General features: G+C 41.1%; 1 long non-coding RNA gene across 1 annotated transcript; it reads right to left on the bottom strand.

The window, feature by feature from the left end:
• Positions 1-17,103: 17,103 nt before the first annotated feature.
• LOC110352428 (uncharacterized) lies at positions 17,104-21,497 on the bottom strand. Its single transcript, XR_002401364.4, has 2 exons — positions 20,063-21,497; positions 17,104-17,777 (listed from the first exon to the last, which is right to left on the bottom strand). It is a non-coding gene; the product is annotated as an uncharacterized lncRNA (long non-coding RNA).
• Positions 21,498-21,731: the final 234 nt, after the last annotated feature.

Raw genomic sequence — 21,731 nt, 5'->3', positions numbered from 1 at the left:
ATGATCTTGAGGTCTCTTCCAACCTAGAAATTCTGTGATTCTGTGGTTCTGTGATTCTGATGACCTCATCGTTAAAGAGTCTGATGTTATCACCAACCACGAGGCTTTCCGACCCCCATTGCCCCATTCCCAAATCTCCCCCTTCTTTATTAATATCAACCATTTTTCTGACACGAATTACCACTCCATATATAACAATCCCTCCTCTTCTTTTGAATGTCATTAATTCGTGTCTTGGCTTCAAATTTGGCCAAGGCCAATTGAACCATAAAAGAATGCTTTCACAATATTCTCTGTAAGTTTTATAAACAAGTTTTTAGCAATGGTTGGAATCCCATATTTAGCTCGTGTTTCAATTTCATGATTCCACAGGGTGTATAATTATTGTACTTTTCCCAATTAACCCTCCTTCATTATTAGCTCTTACCTCTATCCACCATTGATAGGGGGTCTCTTTTGGCTCATAACTGGTTATCTTATTGCTTTCATTACATCAAGCATACTCTGGTTTCCATAGCATAGGTTTAACAGGCATAGTAGTGTTTGTTCCTGCATTCTTCCCCTCCGGGTGTTAACAATACATTCACTACAATTCTGAGACCAATAGCATGTAATTAGGAGAGGTCCGGTAAAGGTCATGTTACCCGGCGGTTATTACCCTAAGGGGTTGCAGCCCTTGGTAAACCTTCTTGAGCCGCAGTGCTGGTCCCTTCTCCGGTCTTGCCCTCTCCCTGATGCTTCTTAGGAAATGGTCCAGACTTACACACCCGATGGTTCTTCTATTTGCGTTCAACTTTTCCATGAGTTAGTGGGGGCTCGATTCAAAGCAGATAACCAATCATCTAGGTAAATTTTCCCGCCTATTATTAAATTTTCAGGTAATTCAAGATGTTGCGGGTATCTCTACTGGAGGTGGCACTCCCCCTATGGGACTTTGGGTCCCCAAATCCTTCTATTATGGCCTTTATATGAGTTTCCAATGATTGCTAATATTCTATTCAATACAAGATTTAATATACATACAATTAGCATCCAAAGGGTAGGTATGCCCTGATATACTTCAAGTTCTTTTAAGCTTAATTTTCAGATCTCCAGGAGTAGACTCAACCTTCCAGGTTCCTGTTACAGGTCCCTTTACTCGTGATGCACGCGTCCACCCCTTTTCCACCGTTCTTATAGCCGTCTCTTTGGTAGTTCAGTAAAGTCCACCTGTATTCTCTCAAATGGTCGATATGCAATTCTTCTTCCTCCAGCAGGTGCTTCCCTAATCACCTTCTTATTTACCTTTTGACACGTTAAGCATCCTTGGACGGTTTGTTTGGCTATCTCATATATTCCTTCACACCCATAAAATTTTAGAAATTGATCACTCAATGATTTTGTTCCCCAATGTGTTTGTAGGTGTAGCCTTAAAGTAGATGCCTAGTTTATTCCTTTGGCAGTATTTCTCTTCCATCAGGCAGAATCCATTTTCCTTCTTTCAGTTCTGCTCCTATGGTCTTTATAATTTTTATTTCTGCTTCTGTATACTTTTTCTCTTGTGTCCCTTTTCTGTTATCCGTTACTTGTGAGGTTAGGACTACATCATGCTTCCTAAGAGCTGCTTCCCTAGCTTCTCTATCCGCTAGGTTATTCCCTCTTATGTGGAAGCCAGTTCCCTTTTGATGTCCTCTGACATGTACCACAGCAATCTCCCTAGGTCCTCTCAATGCCTGCAATCTTTGAGTAACTAAAGTTTGGTGAATCAGCCCTTTTCCCTGTGTGCCTATGAGTCCCCCCTTTCTTCCCAAATTTTCCCAAATGTGTGGACTATTCCATAAGCATATTTAGAGTCTGTACAAATAGTGCCACTTTTCCCTTTCAATACTTCTAGGGCTCGTAATAATGCATAAAGTTCACATGCTTGAGCGGACCAGGCAGCGCTGAGTGGTCCTGATTCTATTAGGACCATATCCCCATTTACGATGGCATACCCTGATCTTCTTTTTCCATCTACTACTTTGGATGATCCATCAATAAATAATTTTTCCCCTGTTTCTAATTCTGTCTCTTCGAGATTGGGTTGGATTTTAGTTTGCAATTCAATCACTTCCATGCAGTTATGTTGTAGTTCTGTTATAAATGAGGTCTGAATTCAGTGTGAATTTTGTAATATTTATAAAACAAATATTTCTAAAAGGTATAAAAGATATAAAAGGTATAAAAGGTATAAAAGGCAAGTAAACAGCGCTGGGTGTGTGGGGAGTCTACGCTCCACCAACAAGCACACACAAACATCAAACATTCTAAATACATGTATACAGAACATTGCTTTACATAATAACCCGAGTATGCCTACACATACATACAATCAGGATAGGTAACAAACAATCCTTTAAGTTCCATAACTTAACAGTCTCCATTCTCCATTCCTTTTGAACAATGTCTTGCTTTAAGTTGTCTCCTTTTCAAGGCCAATAGGCCTGGGTCAAAAGGCACGTCCAGGTCAACGGGGGCATAACAGCAAACGCCTTCGATTGCTGTAGCAGCAGAGGGGCCCACGGCGTAGCAGTTGGATCACTACAGGAGCCCACAGCTCCCTCACTGTCTGGCAAGCCACATGTTTCTGACTGTGGCTCCACATGGTTCTTTAAGGCCTCAGAGACTGCTCGCCAGGTGCTGAGCAATCCCACTGCAACCTTGTCATTTTTAGTTGCAGAGTCCCACACCTTGACTTCAGGTTGGTCCCATATTTCAGGCTCATAAACTGTCCAATTGTTAATAAGGAGAATAAGCTGTAAGGTTACCAGGACAGTCTGTGTTTCTAAGGACATATGATTCCCCATAATGCGCAACTGCTTACCAGCGAGAGGCAGTTGTGTGCACGGGTCCGCTTCTCTCAGCTCGAGCTTCTTTCCAGCTCCAGTGCACCTATTTCCAGCGACTTTCTGTACGAGTTTCTTTGAGCGGTTTGCTGAGTTTGGCCGAACCTGTCTTCGTGAGGCAATCAATGTGCCTGCTCCCGTCCTGGTCTCCATTCTGCCAGCCTGTTCCTCTTCACTTCTTTTTCCTGCTTCATTATTGATGTAACTTCATGTTGCCTTCTCTTTATCTTGAGGGCAGGCTCCCCTCTTATACCTTTCTCTCCACAGCAGTTCTTTTCAAAACAACTTTTCATTGGTCAAACAACTTTGAATGTAACAACAACAGCAAACACCCAGAAACATCCATGCCTTAATGACTGAAGAACAAGAGACCAGCTGGAGAACAAGAAACTGGAGACTGCATGGAGTCTCCTGAATCACCCTTCTTTGTTCCCTCTAAACTCTTTTACATTCCTGATGGCCTCATCGAGAGTCAAATGTTATCTCAATCATGGGGCTTTCCAACCCCCATGGCCACATTCCCAAATCTCCCCCTTCTTTTTTTTAATATCAACCATTTTCTCGACATGAATTACCACTCCATATATAACAGTTCTGTTAGGGGTTCCCCATACAGAAAGTGTGCAGGGCTCTGTGCAGCAGTTACTTTTAGTTCTAAATCAGGGGAGTCGATCAGGATGGCCTCATACTTCAGCATCCTACTATCAGTTAACCATTTTTCAGCCTTTTGCTGGAGTACTCCCCTAACATTATGTGGAGTATATATCTTCAGAGGTGCCCTAAAAGTGACTTTTCTAGCTTCCTCAATCAGTAAGGCAGTAGCCACAATTGCCTGTAAGCATGCTGGCCACCCCCTACTCACAGGGTCTAGTAGTTTGGAACAATATCCCATAGGTTTCTTGATTCCTGCCCATTCTTGAGTTAGTACTCCATATGCAGTTTGGTTAGAAACATTTACAAATAAATAAAAGGGTCTTTCTAAATCTGGGAGGCTCAGCACTGGAGCTTCTATTAACGTTTTCTTGATCAACCTCAACTTTTCTTCATCTTCCTCGTTCCACTTAATTTTTTCTCCAGTCAGTTTTTCATATAATAACTTTGCCTTTTCACTAAACCCTTCAATCCAGGGTCTACAATATCCCAAGAGGCCGAGCAGTTGCCTCACTTCCTTCTTCGTTTTGGGTGATGACAGGGCTAAAATCCCAGCTACCCTGTCAGGATCCAATTTTTTCTTTCCTTGGCTAAGCCCATGTCCTAAGTACCTTACTTCCTTTTCCACGAATTGTAATTTAGATTTTGAGACCTTCAACCCTTTTTTCCGTAAGAAATTAAGTAATTCAATAGTGGTTCTCCGTGTCTCTTTTTCAGTCTCCCCAGCTATTAATAGGTCATTCACATATTGCAACAATTTCACTTCCCCCTTTACCTCAAAAAGTTGTAATAATTTTTCTAAGGTTTGGCCAAATAAATGTGGGGATTCAGTAAATCCCTGAGGAAGTACAGTGCATCTAAGCTGTTGTCGCCTTCCTGTTTCGGGGTCTTCCCATTCAAAGGCGAAGTAATTCCGTGACCCTTCACTTAATGGGCAGGCCCAGAAAGCATCCTTCAAATCTATTACACTATACCGTTTATGCTGAGGTGTTAGGTGGTTTAATAAAGTATATGGGTTAGCCACTACTGGAAATGTGGTAATGGTTCGCTGATTCACAGCCCTAAGATCCTGAACCAACCTATATGATCCATCAGCCTTTTTTACTGGCAAAATGGGGGTATTATGTGGGGACATACATGGTTCCAGCATCCCCTTTTGGAGCAGCCTGTCTATAACTGGTTTGAGTCCTCTTCTCCCCTCCAATGGGATAGGATATTGCCTAATCCTTATTGGCTGTTGTGGATCCACTATTTCTACTACCAAGGGTTCCATATCTACTTTTCCTGAATCTCCCTCTTGATACCATACCTGTGGGTCTATTTCTCCCTCATCTTCTTGGGTTAGGGTATATAGCTGAATTTTTAATTCTCCCCCCTGGCTCTTGATTTCCAACCCTAATCTTATTATTAAGTCCCTTCCGAATAGATTGTGCTCAGCCTCAGGCACCAGCAATAGGTCATTGAGACATAGTTTCTTTTCTGATTCCGTTTCTATATTTTCCAATATAGGAACCTTAAAGGGCTCACCTTTTGCTCCTACTACCATGGTATTCCTCTTTCCTTCCTTAACCCCTTCTGGTAATTTTCTAATAGTTGATTTCTCCGCTCCAGTATCTACCAAAAAATACACCTCTTCCCTCTGGGGACCTATTAATAATTTTATCAAGGGCTCATTGGAGAGGGATAGAGAACAGGGGCCGTGGGCAATCGACTTTCAAAATGTGGTGGTTCCGGTTGCCATGAATAGGGAGGGGGTATATTATCCAGAGGTTCCCATTCTTCCTTTCCCCTGTCAGTTCTTGTATTTAAAGCAAATATTTGTTTTGGGGGAAATGCGTTTGAGGCTCCTACCCATAGAGCCGCATAATCGCTTTCTTCTTGGTTAAAAGGCTCCTTAGAATTTAATGCCTGACATACCCAATCCTCAAAGGATCCAAAAACTGGCCAAAAAACATGTGGCCTTAAATGTTCCTTTGGCCATTTTATCATACAAAATTGAGCCATTTTCTCTTTATTTTTTCCTTTCCTCGATTCCCAAACATCCCAATATTTTAACATTATCCCTAATGGGCTTTCTGGTGGAATGTCTGGGCTCTCTGAGTCTCCCAGGTCGGAGAATCTAATTTCCCCCAGACCCATCCTGGAACCTTCAAATAAGTTCCGAATCCCTGGAATCCTCTAAGAGGTTCCGAATCCCTGGCCGAATCCCTGGAAGCTTAAAATAAGTTCCTAATCCCTGGAAACCTTAAAGAGGTCCCGAATCCCTGGCTGTGTTTGTGTAGAGGTGTCTTGCAAGTGGTTAACCCACCCACGAATTCCTAGACCAATCGCTTCGGTCCTTCACTGGCCGAGTCCCTCGCGTGAGATCGGAACCGCGGTTAGAAGACCTCTCACTCTCTTCGGAACTACGTTCCGTCTCAGTCACACCCTTACACACAGTCACACAGCCGAATCCCACCCAACCGAACGGTATACTCACAAATCCTCTTCATTAGGGTCTTCGCGCGCAAGATTACAGGTCACTGACGGAGAGCTCTTTTTTTTTTTTTTTTTTTCCCTTGCCTCATGTTCGAAATCTTATTGAACTCTAGCGCCGCTATCGGCAAGGGCCACTAGGTGGGGCGCCTCCCTTTACCGATCGCATATACAAGAATATCACGTCGGGGTCACCAATTTGTTATAAATGAAATCTCAACTCTGAATTTAGTAACATAAAAAAATATTTATAAAAGGCAAGTAAACAGCGCTGGGTGCGCAGGGAGTCTATGCACTACCAACACGCACACGCAACCGTCGAACTTTCCAAATATATATAGGACATTGCTGTTACATATTTACAAGAAACCCAATTATGCCTATACATATGGATATCCTATCCCCACTTCATATTATAATTCTCTTTGTGCTGGTCGTTGTGGGTGAAAGGCTCACAGTTTCCCCATCACCATTAGCAACCTTTTGTTCCAGACTGCAGGAGCGGCTTCAACTGTCTCCCTCTTCTTCTGCGCATGCTCTGCCCACCACAAGGTTCCCAAAAGCAACAAAATGTGATTGCTTTTCCCGCATTTCGTTAACCCTTGAAACCACACTAATAATATTATTATCATATAACATTAAACAATAAATGTTAACAGTTCTAACCAGCAACCCCCCCAGCAACTTCCGTGCCTTAACAGAGGGGAAAACAAGCAACCCCAGACGGCAGGGCGTCGCCTCAATCACCCTTCTTTGTTTCCTCTAAACTCTTTACATTCCTGATGACCTCATCCTTAAGAGTCTGATGTTATCACCAACCTCGAGGCTTTCCGACCCCCATTGCCCCATTCCCAAATCACCCCCTTCTTTATTAATATCAACCATTTTTCTGACACGAATTACCACTCCATATATAATAAGGTGATAATGAGGAGATGGAAAGCAAAGAAAGCAAAGAAGAAGAAGAAGAAACATACCAAATAACACCTTAGAGAAAGGTTTTGCAAAAATCAACAGTTTATAAAAAAAGAAAAGGGGGGAACTGTAGGAATAGAAATGTTGTTTTTGCAGAGTTACATTGTTTAGAAAGAAGGAATGTGATACTGAAATATGCTTACAGTGATATGAAAGCTTAAGCAGGTGACCTTGTAAAATGCAGACAACCAGACTCCTTGGGACAATTAGGTGAAAATCACGGTGTTAAGTCAAGTCAGATAAGTGAAGAAACATTACCACTTCAAACAGTAAAAATGGCAAATGGAAATTGAAATTTAACAGGCCGGCTACTGAAGGCCATGCATTGTTTGTGAAGCATCAGATAGATTGTGAACCTGGATTACCCACTCAGTGGGGAAACAGGGGAGGGTCCTGTCCTCAAAAAGTATATAAACTGTGTTTTGAAACTAGTAGATGCGCTCTCTCCTGCTTGTGGGGCGCCTGCCATTGCAATCGCGAATAAATTACTACTTCACTGAGATCCTCGCCTGAGCCTAAGTTATTGGCTACAGAGTGTTTCTCACACACTGCCACCTTGTCATTTTTAGTTGCAGAGTCCCACACCTTGACCTCAGTTTGGGCCCATGTTTCAGGATCATAAACTGTCTGATTGTTAATAAGGAGAATAAGCTGTAAGGTTACCAGGACAGTCTGTGTTTCTAAGGACATACGACTCCCCATAATGCGCAACTTCGGCCAGCGAGGGGTAATTGTGCGTGTAGGTCAGCTTCTCTCAGCTCGAGCTTCTTTCCAGCTCCAGTGCACCTATTTCCAGAGACTTTCTTCTTTGAGCGGTTTGCTGAGCTTGGCCGAACCTATCTTCATGAGGCGATCAATGTCCCTGTTCCTGTCCTGGTCCCTGTTCTGCTAGCCTGTCCCTATTCATTTCTTTTTTTTTTTTTTCTACTTCTTTATTGATGACATAACTTCATTATATCGAGTTGCCTTTTTTTTTTTAACTTGAGGACAGGTTCCCCTCTTATACCCTTCTCCCCACAGCAGTTCTTTTCAAAAACAACTTTTCATTGGTCAAACAACTTTGCCTGGCAACCAGCAAACACCCAGCAACTTCCATGCCTTAAGGGCTGTAGAACTGCAAGAGTCCAAGACTGCATGGAGTCTCCTGAATCACCCTTCTCTGTTCCCTCTAAACTCTTTTACATTCCTGATGGCCTCATCGTTAAGAGTGATGTTACCATCAACCACTGGGCTTTTCTGACCCCCATGGCCACACTCCCACATCTCCCCCTTCTTTATTAATATCAACCATCTTCTTGACACAAATTATTACTCCATATGTGATTAAGGAGGTATTGGGGAGGCATTGGGGAGGCAAGGACAATCCCCAGACATGGACTGTATATCTCGAAACAAGACACTGGAACTCATGATAAGGAAGCGGCAGACGGACAGAGAAACAAATGTAAGGACTATAAATCTCAAAATTGGACATTGGAATTCATTATAAAGATACAACAAACGGAAGAATTGGCAACAACCAGCTCTCGCAATTAAGAAACGTGCCAATTCAGCAGATTCCTGACCAAAGGTGAAAAGTACACTGTGAGGAAGACTCGGGGTCTTCCTCCCAAAGACCCCTGCCCACGTCCCAAAGACCCCTGCCCACAATTCTTGGGAGGCTCTACGCAGGTGCAAGGTGCCAAAAGGCTAATTAGCATGAGAAGCGAGGGAAGGTGGGGATAGGTAATGCATATGTATAGGCGCTTGTAGAATATTGATAGATTGATTGTATAAATTCAAGACTGCTTTCAGCTTTGGGTATGCACGATAGGTGGAGAGATCCCCCGTGCATCCAGCGCTGCAATAAAGAATATACCACTTAAAGGAATTTCGGCTTCGATCTTTGAATCAATCTGGCACCCCAGATGGGACTACCTCTCTGCCGGACCGCAGGACCCGCTGGGGACAGGACTCCCTAGGGTACCCCCGGGATTTCCCGGAGGGACTCCTCGACTCACCGGATCACTGCGGAGGCAGACAAGGACCCCATCATTGTAAGTGAGTATATTCTTTATTCTGGTTTGGTTTTCTGGTAGACCGGTCATCTGGGACTGTCCAGTAAGTCGGAAGGTGATCTTCTGCAGGACAGTATTTGGTATATACTTTGTGGTTAGTACCACAAGTATATCTGGGGACCTTGAGGTCCATCTGTATCTGGAACTGTCTGTAAGTCAGAAGGTGATCTTCTGCAAGGTAGTGTTTGGTATATACTTTGTGGTAAGCACCATAAGTATATTTGGGGACCTTAAGGAAAGAGCTCGCTTTAAGGTCCATCTGGAATTGTGTTGTTTATTTCGGTTTTCTGACTCATGGAGTATGGTATTTAACTCTGGTTATTGTTACTGCGATTTTGGCTATTTTTCTGGTGGTAATAGTAGGTTCATGGCATTGTTATAAGAAAGATATCGTTATGGTGTTACACAGTTCGTTTTTCTGACTTATCGCATGTGGAATTTGACTCTGACTATTGTTATTGTGATTTTAGCAATATTGCTGGTAATAGTAGCTTTGTGACATCGCTACTGAAAGATATTGCGTGCCTGTAATTTTGTGAGTGATACGTTTTTGTGATACGCTTTTGTAAGTAACACGTGTATTCTGAAAGTGTTAACTGGAAAATGGGGGGGCACACAAGCAGTGAAATTCCTAAGAAAAGTGCGTTAGGATGTGTTTTGAGTCACTGGAAGGATATTGGAGGATCTGCCGGTGGAAGTGTGAACAGGAAAACATTGATAAAATATTGTAATCAATGGTGGCCGCTTTATAAGCTGGAATGTGGAGAAAAGTGGCCCCTAAATGGAACTTTAAACTCTAATGTTTTGCTACAGTTAATGTTGGTTTTGAGAAGGAGAATAGGATGAAATGTTGTATACTGATGTTGTTTCAGCATCTTGGTGGGAAAAGGTACGGAATTAAGTTGGCCCCTGACTGAGCCTTTGATGTTGGCATTAGAGAAGTACAGGCTGGAGAAAGATAAAGGAAGTGTTAAAAGGGTTGTTGAAAGTGTTAAAGGTGTTTGAAGTTGAATGAGCAGGGAAAGAGGATGTAGGAATTTTAATAGTTCTGCCTCTGCTCTAGGCAGAGATCTTAAAATCATGGGTGTTAGCCCTTTGGGGCAAATGGATCATGATGGGTCCGAGAGAGAGTTGTTATGGAAACAGAAAAGCAGTTAACTCTTAAAACAACCTGAGTTCATGTGTGAGCTCAGATTACCGATGGGACCGCTCAGGGAACTGTGGACAACTGCATTCCCCTGACCGACCCCACTGAGACCCTAATCATCCCTAAAATTATGAACGGCTAAGTAAATACTAAAATCTGGATGAATTGGGAATTGAGAATATGCTTCCAACAAGGTCTAAAAGAAACCCCTATGGAATTTTTGGACCAACTCTGAAATGTAATGAAAATAAATAAATAAATAAATAAAACAAAACGGTTTGGACCTGGCTTCGGAGGACAAATTGACTAGCCTTTTTCTAGGGTAATCATTGGTCCCTGATTTCAACAGGAATAACGGGGACCTGGGGAATCTACCCTAGCGGATCCTCCACTGATTATAATGAAGCTAGGGGAGGAATGGAAGTGAAATTTCTTATTGATATGGGGCAACGTATTCAGTTCTAAATCAAGCATTAATGCCTTCACAGAATTATTATGTTAGGGTAAAAGGTGTGTTGTGGTTTAACCCGGCTGGCAGCTAAACACCACGCAGCCGTTCGCTCACCCTCCCCCTCCCTCTCTGAGACGGGGGAGAGAAATGGAAAGTGAAGCCCGTGAGTTGAGATAAAGACAGTTTAATAAGACAAAATAATAATAATAATAATAGTAATAATACAATGATGATAATAGTACCACTACTAATAATATGTACAAACAAGTGATGCACAATGCAATTGCTCACCACCCGCTGACCGATGCCCAGCCTAACCCCGAGCAGTCCGGCCCCCTCCCCCAGCTAGCCACCCCTATATATTGTTTAGCATGACGTCAGATGGTATGGAATACCCCTTTGGCTAGTTTGAGTCACCTGTCCTGGGTCTGTCCCTTCCCAGCTCTTACTGCACCCCCAGCCTGCCTGTTGGCAGGACAGAGCAAGAAGCTGAGATGTCCTTGGCTTGGTATAAGCACTGCTCTGCAACAATTAAAACATCAGGGTGTTATCAACACTCTTCTCATCCTAAGCCAAAACGTAGCATTCTACCAGCTACTAGGAAGAAAATTAACTCTATTCTAACTGAAACCAGGACAAGGTGTAACCGAAAAGGCTTATTTTTGTGAACCTTTGAAGTACAAGTTAGGGAAACAATGGGGCATACACAGATTTTTATATACGCCTAACTCCTCATGGGCACTCTTAGGTAGAGATTTATTAGAGCAATTAGGAGCAGAAATTGTCGTTGAAAAAGGGAAAATGAAATTAAGAATAGGAGAAGAACAACTAATAAATGTGTTAAGCTTGGCACTAATACAAACTGACCCTAAAAGTGAAATACCTTTAGAGATCACAGATCAATATGTCCAGGAGTTTGGGCTACCGAAGTCCCTGGAAGAGCAAAAATGTGACCTTAATAATTATTAAATTAAAGCCAGGAGAGAAACCCGTTAAGGTTAAGTAATATCCTTTGAGGATAGAAGATAGGAAAGGAATTAAAGAGATAATTGATAAATTTTTACAGTATGGATTATTGATTGAATGTGAATCAGAATACAATACACCCATATTGCCAATTAAAAAGGCAGATGAAAAAAGCTATAGGTTAGTTCAGGATTTGAGGGCCATAAGTAAAATCACTGAAAACATACACCCTGTGGTAGCAAACCCTTATACGCTATTGACCAAGTTAAGGGACAAGTTGGTCTGGTTTACCGTACTGGATTTAAAGGATGCCTTCTTTTGTTTAACCTTGGCCCCAGAAAGCCGAAACCTCTTTGCCTTTGAATGGGAAAATCCTGACTCAGGACGAAAAGTCCAGTTGACATGGACAGTGCTTCCTCAGGGGTTTAAAAATAGCCCTACGATTTTTGGTAATCAACTTGCAAAGGAACTTGAATCCTGGGAAGCCCCCAGTTCTGCAGGGGTCCTGCTGCAATATGTTGATGATCTCTTGATTGCTACCGAAGACAGGGGAAGCTGCATACAGTGGACGGTGAGCCTCCTTAATTTCCTAGGAATGAATGGATACCGGGTTTCACAACAGAAGGCACAATTGGTTCAAACCCACGTGACGTACCTAGGATTTGAGATCTCAGGAGGACAACGTGAATTGGGGACGGAACGCAAGGAAGCAATCTGTCGTACCCCAGAACCACAGACTGTTAAAGAATTACGAACTTTCCTAGGAATGACAGGTTGGTGCAGATTATGGATCAACAATTATGGATTAATTGTAAGGCCTTTGTATGATTTAATTAAAGATAACTGCATAAGACTAATATGGACAGGAGAAGCCCGAGCAGCCTTTAAGAAGCTTAAGATGGAGTTGATGCGAGCCCCAGCTCTTGGTTTACCAGATTTGTCTAAACCCTTTTGGTTATACTCCTATGAAAGACAGGGTATGGCCTTAGGGGTACTAGCACAAAAGTTGGGACCTTACAAAAGGGCAGTGGCTTATTTCTCTAAACAATTGGATGAAGTAAGTAAAGGATGGCCAGGCTGCCTGCGAGCAGTGGCAGCCGTAATTATGAATATACAAGAAGCCCGGAAATTTACAATGGGGCAGAAGATAACAGTGTTTGTCTCACACACTGTGTCAGCAGTTTTAGAACAAAAGGGGGCTCATTGGTTATCTCCTCAGAGATTTTTGAAATATCAAGCAATATTGGTAGAACAGGACGATGTGGAAATTGTGATAACTAATATTGTGAATCCAGCCTCTTTTCTTAGTGATGCTCCGGCGGAACCTGTGATTCACGATTGCTTAGAAACTATGGAGACTGTGTATTCCAGCCGACCAGACCTTAAGGAGGAGCCCATGGAAGATGCAGAAGAAACTTGGTTCACGGATGGGAGCAGTTTTGTTACACAAGGACAACATAAAGCTGGATATGCTATAACAACTACTCAGCAGGTAATTGAGTCTAAGCCTTTACCCCCTGGAACATCAGCTCAAAAGGCGGAGATAGTTGCTCTCACGAGAGCATTGGAACTGGCAGCTGGAAAAAGGGTAAATATTTGGACAGATTCTAAATATGCATTCGGCATGGTACATGCTCATGGAGCGATTTGGAAAGAACGTGGATTACTGACTGCTCAGGGAAAACAGATAAAACATGCTGAAGAAATTTTGAAATTGTTAGAGGCTGTAAAACAACCAGAAAAAGTGGCTATTATGCATTGCCGAGGGCATCAAAGAGGATCCACCGACTTCGAGATTGGGAACAGATTGGCTGATAAAGAGGCAAGAAGGGCGGCGGAAAGAGGTCAAGTGGAAGTGCTTGCTTTAATACCAGACGGTAAAATTCAGACATTAGAGAAAGGACAGGCTCCTAAATATTCAAAAGAAGATTTAAAGTTGATCGAGGATCTAAAAGGGAAGCTGAATGTTGATGGGTGGGCTCATTTGAAGGACAACAGGGTTGTTATGCCCTCTAATTTGGTGTGGCCTATGGTTTTGGGGGAACACAACAAAACCCACTGGGGAGCCGATGTCCTGTATAAACTATTAAATCGAGTCTTGGTAGCAAGAAATCTGTATACCACAATAAGGCAGGTAACCCAACAATGTGACACCTGTATGCGTCATAATCCCAATACAGGAAATAGGGTGACATTTGGTGTCATTGATAAAGGGAATTATTCGGGGCAACTGTGGCAAATTGATTTTTCAGAACTCCCTAGAAAAGGGGGGTATTGTTATTTACTGGTTCTGACTGACATGATTTCAGGAAGGCCTGAAGCCTTTCCCTGTCGAACAAACAAAGCAAGAAGAAGTGGTTAAAGTCTTGTTAAATGAAATAATACCATGCTTTGGGATTCTAGTAGCAATGTCTTCTGATAGAGTTTCACATTTTTGTGTGCAAGTGGTACAACAGATAAGTAAGATTCTAAAAATATTCTAAAGACAACTGCATACTCTTTATAGACCGCAGGCAAGTGGACAGGTAGAAAAAATGAAACATTTAATTAAACACTAAAATCGGACAAGAATCTAATTTGTCATGACCTCAATCCCTCCCTTTAGCATTACTTAGAATTTGAGTTAAACCTAGAATAAAAGGGAATTTGAGTCCCTTTGAAATCTTATATGGAAGGCCGTATCCATTTCTATTTAGTGGAGAGAATCGAACGCAGTTAGGATTAGAATATTTATATGCATATATAACTGAACTTCAGAAATAATTAAATAAAGTACATAAATTTGTTCTCAGGACCTGGGCTAGACGGTTGGATCAACCAATCCACCCTTTTAAGCTCAGGGATTATATATATAAAGACTTTTTCAGGACAACCCCTAGAGGAAAAACGGAAGGAAAGTGGATGGGACCATACCAGGTATTACTGACAACACACACCGCCATTAAGATTAAGGAGCAAGCAGCTTGGATCCACGATTCAAGGGTGAAGAAGGCCCTGGCGAGGATATGGACCACCACTCCAATTGGACCAACAAAATTATGGTTTTCCAGATCCTAATGATTGCAGGGGTGTGGTTCTCAGATTCGGGGTGGGCAGTTTGGGATGAGAACTTACACCTGTCCCTGATACAAACAATTTCTCAAGTAATTAATAAGACAAACTGTTGGGTATGCACCCATCTGCCACAGCATGGGAATAAGGGTGTATCGTTAATCAGGATTCCCTTGCCTGCAAACTTACCTTGGACTAATTTGTGGGAAAACACATCTTGGGGTCGAAAATATGAAGAAGTTTTGGAACTAGAAGTGAGTAGCTTTGTGCCGTTGGAATCTTACTATGTATGTGTACAAAGGTGTAACCCACCTAGGGGTATGGGAAAACAGGATTGTATAAATACGGATACTACTTATGTGGGAAATCAGACATCTTGTAATCGAACAATTGATATTAGTACGACTAGCGGCTGGGCAAATTCAACCAGCTGGCCGGTTCCAGAAGGAAAAGGGTGGTATTGGCTATGCAATGATACAGCCCGTAAGGTCTTGCCCGAGAATTGGAAGGGAACTTGCACTCTTGGAGCAGTAGTCCCCAATTTGACCATACATGATGTAGCGCCTCGAGGTTATTTGAGAAATCATATCCGGAGAATTAGACGAAAAATTAACAATCCATTGATAGAGAGACACACCGCTTTTCATAGTTTTGTTCGATGGTTTATCCCATGGTTAGGAGTGAGTGAATTGGAAAAGGCGATAGTTAATATTTCTGCAATTATAGAGAAGTTAGAAAACAAAACTCTGGATGCTATAAAGGCTCAACAAGAAGAGATATCTAGTTTATCACAGGTAGTATTACAAAATCGGATGGCCCTAGACTTGTTACTGGCCGCTCAAGGGGGAGTCTGTACAGTAATAAATACAAGTTGTTGTATGTATGTAGATCAGAGTGCAAGGATCTCTACCGACCTGGAAGAAATATGGAAGCAGACAAGGGTCCTACATGAGATCAGTAAAGATGATCTTTCATGGAGTTTTAGTGAAATATGGAATAAGTTAACCTCCTGGTTGCCCAATTTCCAATGGTTGAAACAAGTGTTCATTGCTCTATAACATTAGTAGTGTTAGGAATATTTGTGTGCATGTTGTTTAGATGCCTGCTTTGTTGTGTTACTGTAAATAATGAAAGTATCTGATGCAAAAGAATTTGCATGGGAAAAGAAAAGGGGGGATTGATTAAGGAGGTATTGGGGAGGCATTGGGGAGGCAAGGACAATCCCCAGACATGGACTGTATATCTCGAAACAAGACACTGGAACTCATGATAAGGAAGCGGCAGACGGACAGAGAAACAAATGTAAGGACTATAAATCTCAAAACTGGACATTGGAATTCATTATAAAGATACAACAAACGGAAGAATTGGCAACAACCAGCTCTCGCAATTAAGAAACGTGCCAATTCAGCAGATTCCTGACCAAAGGTGAAAAGTACACTGTGAGGAAGACTCAGGGTCTTCCTCCCAAAGACCCCTGCCCACGTCCCAAAGACCCCTGCCCACAATTCTTGGGAGGCTCTACGCAGGTGCAAGGTGCCAAAAGGCTAATTAGCATGAGAAGCGAGGGAAGGTGGGGATAGGTAATGCATATGTATAGGCGCTTGTAGAATATTGATAGATTGATTGTATAAATTCAAGACTGCTTTCAGCTTTGGGTATGCACGATAGGTGGAGAGATCCCCCGTGCATCCAGCGCTGCAATAAAGAATATACCACTTAAAGGAATTTCGGCTTCAATCTTTGAATCATATGTTACCTATTAATGTAAAAGTTTATGCATCGCATCCTAAAATTTAGGGTCCATTGTCCTGGTTTCAGTTAGAACAGAGTTAATTTTCTTCCTAGTAGCTGGTGGAATGCTGTGTTTTGGCTTAGGATGAGAAGAGTGCTGATAACACCCTGATGTTTTAATTGATGCAGAGCAGTGCTTATACCAAGCCAAGGACATCTCAGCCTTTTGCTCTGTCCTGCCAACAGGCAGGCTGGGGGTGCAGTAAGAGCTGGGAGGGGACAGACCCAGGACAGGTGATCCAAACTAGCCAAAGGGGTATTCCATACCATCTGACGTCATGCTAAACAATATATAGGGGTGGCTAGCCGGGGGAGGGGGCCGGACTGCTCGGGGTGAGGCTGGGCATCGGTCAGCAGGTGGTGAGCAATTGCATTGTGCATCACTTGTTTGTACATATTATTAGTAGTAGTACTATTATAATCATTGTATTATTATTATTATTATTATTATATTGTTACTATTATTTTCCTGTCTTATTAAACTGTCTTTATCTCAACTCACAGGCTTCACTTTCCATTTCTCTCCCCTGTCCCAGAGACGGAGGGGGAGGGTGAGCGAACGGCTGCGTGGTGTTTAGCTGCCGGCCGGGTTAAACCACGACATCCATGAATAAAGGCTAATTGTATTTTCTAAGTCAAACAAGCTATAGAGAAGTGGGAACAGCGTGTGGATGGTGTTCAAGTGTTACTGTTTAATATATCACTCTAGGCAAATAACGCAAAAAAGTCTATATACTCAGGACTGTTTACATATGAATAAATAGGGAAAATTAGCAAATACAGTATTTAAAATTATTTACAAATATGTGTTTTACCAGGTATTCACTGTTTGTATCAAGTTTTAATGCAGAAAGTTGAGGACGATACCAAAGCGTATGAAAGAAAAACTATTTAAATAAAGATGTTTTAAAATTCTCCTTAGAAAACAAACAACTGAACTGAAACAAAGCCTAAAGCCAATAGGTGGCCTTACCAGCAAACATCTTCAATCAAAAGGCCATAACAGCTATGTTTTAACCATTACTTGATTTATTTTACACCATGAGGTAAAAGCAACACATTTCCTTTTAGTAAAGTATACACAAATAGCCTCACTCAGAATACACTTTAAATGCACATAAAAAAAAAAAAAAAGTATTCATCTTACAAATTGTTTTACAAACCAAATATACAATAGCTTTGAAAACACTATTTTAGAAAACAAAATCCAATGTAAAAAGACTGCTTAAAACAACTGAAATGATAAAGATTTCTGTATGGCTATCTTTAAAGTTTTCTTACTGCATCGTCAATATCAGAAATCTGTTCCTTCAGCTGGTTCCACTGTTCTGGATTTAAAGAAATACCTGAAATGTATTAGAAACAAACACTTAGTACAAAAAGAAAATTGTAATTCAGGATCTTGCATATTTACAACCAAGACTGATTTCATACACAAAGACTGTCACAACTATTAATGTTTGAGCTACATCAAGTGTAATAAGTCTCAGCTGCAGAGTTAAACTACTCAGAACACTTCAGTTTAGACCTTTAGCCCATCTCTGGACAGGTTTACCTTAAAAAGAAAATGGGTACAATACAACATCCATTCACAAGTGTTTTGCTAAACGCAGGAAGAGAAAGAGCTCTTGCCCTGATAGGGGGCAGCACAAAATGAGGTGAGATGTAGGAAACCAATTCTATTTCAGTTGGCTGCTAAAAGCCAAATACCTCTGTGGACTGAACTAAGTATTTTTGATATACTATAATTCTGTCTTGTTTTCTTTTCTTGTGAAAACCTGTGGAATTCTTTCTTAAAGCACTGTGAATAACGTATGCTATAAGTAATATTTTAGAGAAGCTTTATTCTATTCCCTAGCACTCAAACCAACATGGAATATCACTACAGATTCTTGTGACATTCAATCAACCACTCAGTACCCCACAACTCATCTCCTCAGTTCTGAATTTTTACTTCCTCAAGCTCCAGTCCAGGCACACATTTCCATTGTGTATTAGCCTCCTCCTTCTTCCCCTACTAATCTCTATGCCAACTCTATGTAAGTAGAGGCTCATAGGCCTACCTCTCACCCTCTCCAGCCAGGCTCTTCTACTATTTACCCCCTTTCTCCCCCCCTCAGTGATCAGGCTTCTTTCATTGCTTTCTCCCTGTAGGTGGAGCAGGACCTGAAAACAGGTAAAACTATGAATTCCACTTTTGGGGCTCATCACCCCCCCCCCCCCCTTCTACTACTAGTGCTTTATCAGAGTACTGTTATTTTGAGCAGCAAGAAGTCTGCACTGTTACTTTTTCTAACTAGTTCTCCCACTAGTCTTTAGGTGGAAGATGTGTTTTGAAAACAGTTTGGTCAGGCATGCTAACCATTATTGGGGGACCAAATGTCATCAAGTTGCCCCTGAACAACATACAATATGAACTGTATGCAGGCATGAAGTTTAGAACTGCTATATGAAATAAAGGTATATTGTCATACATAAAGGTATATTGTCATGGTATATGACAAAGCAGTTCCTAACTGTTGGTTTTTTTTTCCCTTGTTTATTATAAAATTTCAACTGTTTATACTGTTTGTAGGATAGCTACGTAAGCAGCTTGTAAGCACATCACTGGAACATTAAACACTCATGCTATCAGATTATTAACTTTATCCTAATAAAATCCAGTCCTGTTTCCCACAATGATAAACATTTCTATCTACATCATGTAGATCATCACTTTGCCTGCCCATCAAGTTTTGTTGTTGCTTCCCACTCAAGCTTTTGATTGATGTGATACACTAGTCTTTAAACACCAGAGTCATGATTTTTGTTAGACAGCAGCAACACATCCAAGAAAGAATTTTTCCTGTAAGGTACCCATAATACCCTGCTCATGCAAACCTATTATCAGTTGTTATCTATGAGATTTTGAAAATTCTGAAGCTTTCCAAACGTCTATTCACTGCGCTGCTCCCAGATACATCACAAAAATATAAATGCCTTTAATCTTCAGAACAGAATGTTTCACACTTACCTCTTTCCTTTACATAATATGAAAAATGAGTGAAGTAAGCTTTTCTAAAGAAGCAACATGACATTAAGGAAAGCACTACTGCAACTATCAACTCATCCTCATCTTGCAGGTGGCCAAAGTTCCACAAACAGTTCAGTGAAAGGATGACATAAAATTAAGCATGGGAGTAGAAATTAAAGGTGTAAAGGCTTATGCTGTGTTCCAGATTAGACAGACACAAAGTACCAAAGCTCAAGCACTTCAAGTGTTTTCACGTCAGCTAAAATCTTGATCCCCCCACCCAAAAAATTAGTCATATGGAACGTTTCTATTATTTTAATCTGAAATTTGATAAAAATGAAGAACACAATTGTTTTAAATTATTTAACATCTTATTCCAACTAAACCCAAACCTTTTCAGACAAATTAGAAATAAGAAAATCTGACCTCTGTTAGAGGCAAGAAATTGAGTTAATTAAGAGGAGAAAAAGTATGGTTACATTCATAGCTCCCACAATAAATTTGCTTGTATCTGATGCCTTGTTTCTCTAAATTATGCAGGATCCATTTAGAAAAAACAGACTCAGGCCAACAAAAACACTTCTCTTTTGTTTATAATGTACAGATACAGAACAATACCTTTTCTGCCCGGCTTCATTTCACCTTCTTGATCCATCCAGTACTCTCTAATATCAATTAAGACTTTCCCTTTAAAGTCACGAACACTGACATACCTCATTTTACCAATCTGTCAAAAACACATAGAAGGATCTATTAGGTTTTTCACATATTAGAGCATTCACTTTTCCAAACAGTATTAGACTCAGACATATGACATTACCCACTGCAGCTTATTTTAGACTAATAGTTAATGACAATATAAACGAAGGACTTAAAAAACAGTTGAACATTCAATACATTTCTGCAAATGGGGCTCCTTCTAGAATAAAAATACCTATGTTCTTACCAAGTTGAATTCCTACAAAAGCCACTAATTTCATAGAATACCCCGAGTTGGAAGGGACCCATAAGGGACCACTCGTTGGCATGTTATGCAACTATTACACACCTGTTTAGCTACGGTATACATGCCTACACATATATATTTTCTTACTCCCCAGTGGCTTCCTTAATGTAGAACAGCTAAAATTTCCCTCGTTATTTATTTACCATTTCTCTCCCATCACGGAGAATCCACCGTCTTTTGGACTCCTTTGCTCCTAATTCCCTAAAGGCTTCTATTTCTTTTTCACTGAATATTTGCTTTTCAGGTGGAAGTTTTATTTCAGGTACAAGAAGCAGCTTTGCTTCTACTTCTAATTGCAAAGCTGATTCTTTAGCCTTTTCATCTGCAATTCTGTTTCCCCATTCAACTAGGGAGTTTCCTTTTTGATGTCCTTTCACATGCACCACAGCAATCTCTTCTGGTAGTAACAGATTTTCCAAAATCTGTCAAATTAATTCTTCATGGACCAATTCCTTTCCCTTGCTGTTTACTAAACCCCTTTCTTCTCAAATTTTTCCAAATGTATGTACCACCCCACATGCATATCGCGAATCTGTATATATAGTTCCCTGTTTCCCTTGTAACAACTTTAATGCTTGATTTAATGCATATAATTCACAAGTTTGAGCTGACCAATTACTAGGCAGTTTTCCCATTTCTTCGACATTCCCATTTGTTCCTTCAATAATGGCATAACCGTTACATCTCCTTCCTTGTACCACCCTAGAAGATCCATCTATAAACAATATTTACCCTTCTTCTAAGGGCACCTCTTGTAAATCTGATCTTATCTTTGTCTGGTGATTTATTGGATCTTCAATTCCCTTTGACAAGAAGGAGGCGGGATTCAAAACAGGTTCTGTAGTTATAGTTAAATCATCCTTTTCAATTAGTATAGCTTCAGATTTTAGTATTCTGGAGTCTGACAGCCACCTTCCTGCTTTCTGAGTGACAATAGTCTTCACTTGGTGAGGGGTAACAACAATCAGTTGTCCTCCAAAGGTCAATTTCCTGCTCTCGTCTACTAATAAGGCAGTTGCTGCTACTGCCTGAATGCATTCTGGTCATCCCCAGGACACGGGGTCTAATAATTTAGACAAATACGCTACAGGTTTCTTCTTATCTCCCCATTCTTGGGTTAACACCCCCAAAGCAGCACCCTCACTTACAGTTATAAAAAGATAAAATGATTTCTTTAGGGCAGGAAAAGCTAAGACTGGTGCCGTGATAAGGTCTTTTTTAATTTTTCCATTACTTTTTTCCTCTTTAGTCCAGTTCAGTATATTGGGTTCTTCCTACAAT

This window comes from Anas platyrhynchos, chromosome W, assembly GCF_047663525.1.
Source record: "Anas platyrhynchos isolate ZD024472 breed Pekin duck chromosome W, IASCAAS_PekinDuck_T2T, whole genome shotgun sequence".
NCBI lineage: Eukaryota > Metazoa > Chordata > Aves > Anseriformes > Anatidae > Anas > Anas platyrhynchos.
Note: the sequence above shows the minus strand (reverse complement) of the source record. Positions and strands in the feature narration are given on the sequence as shown.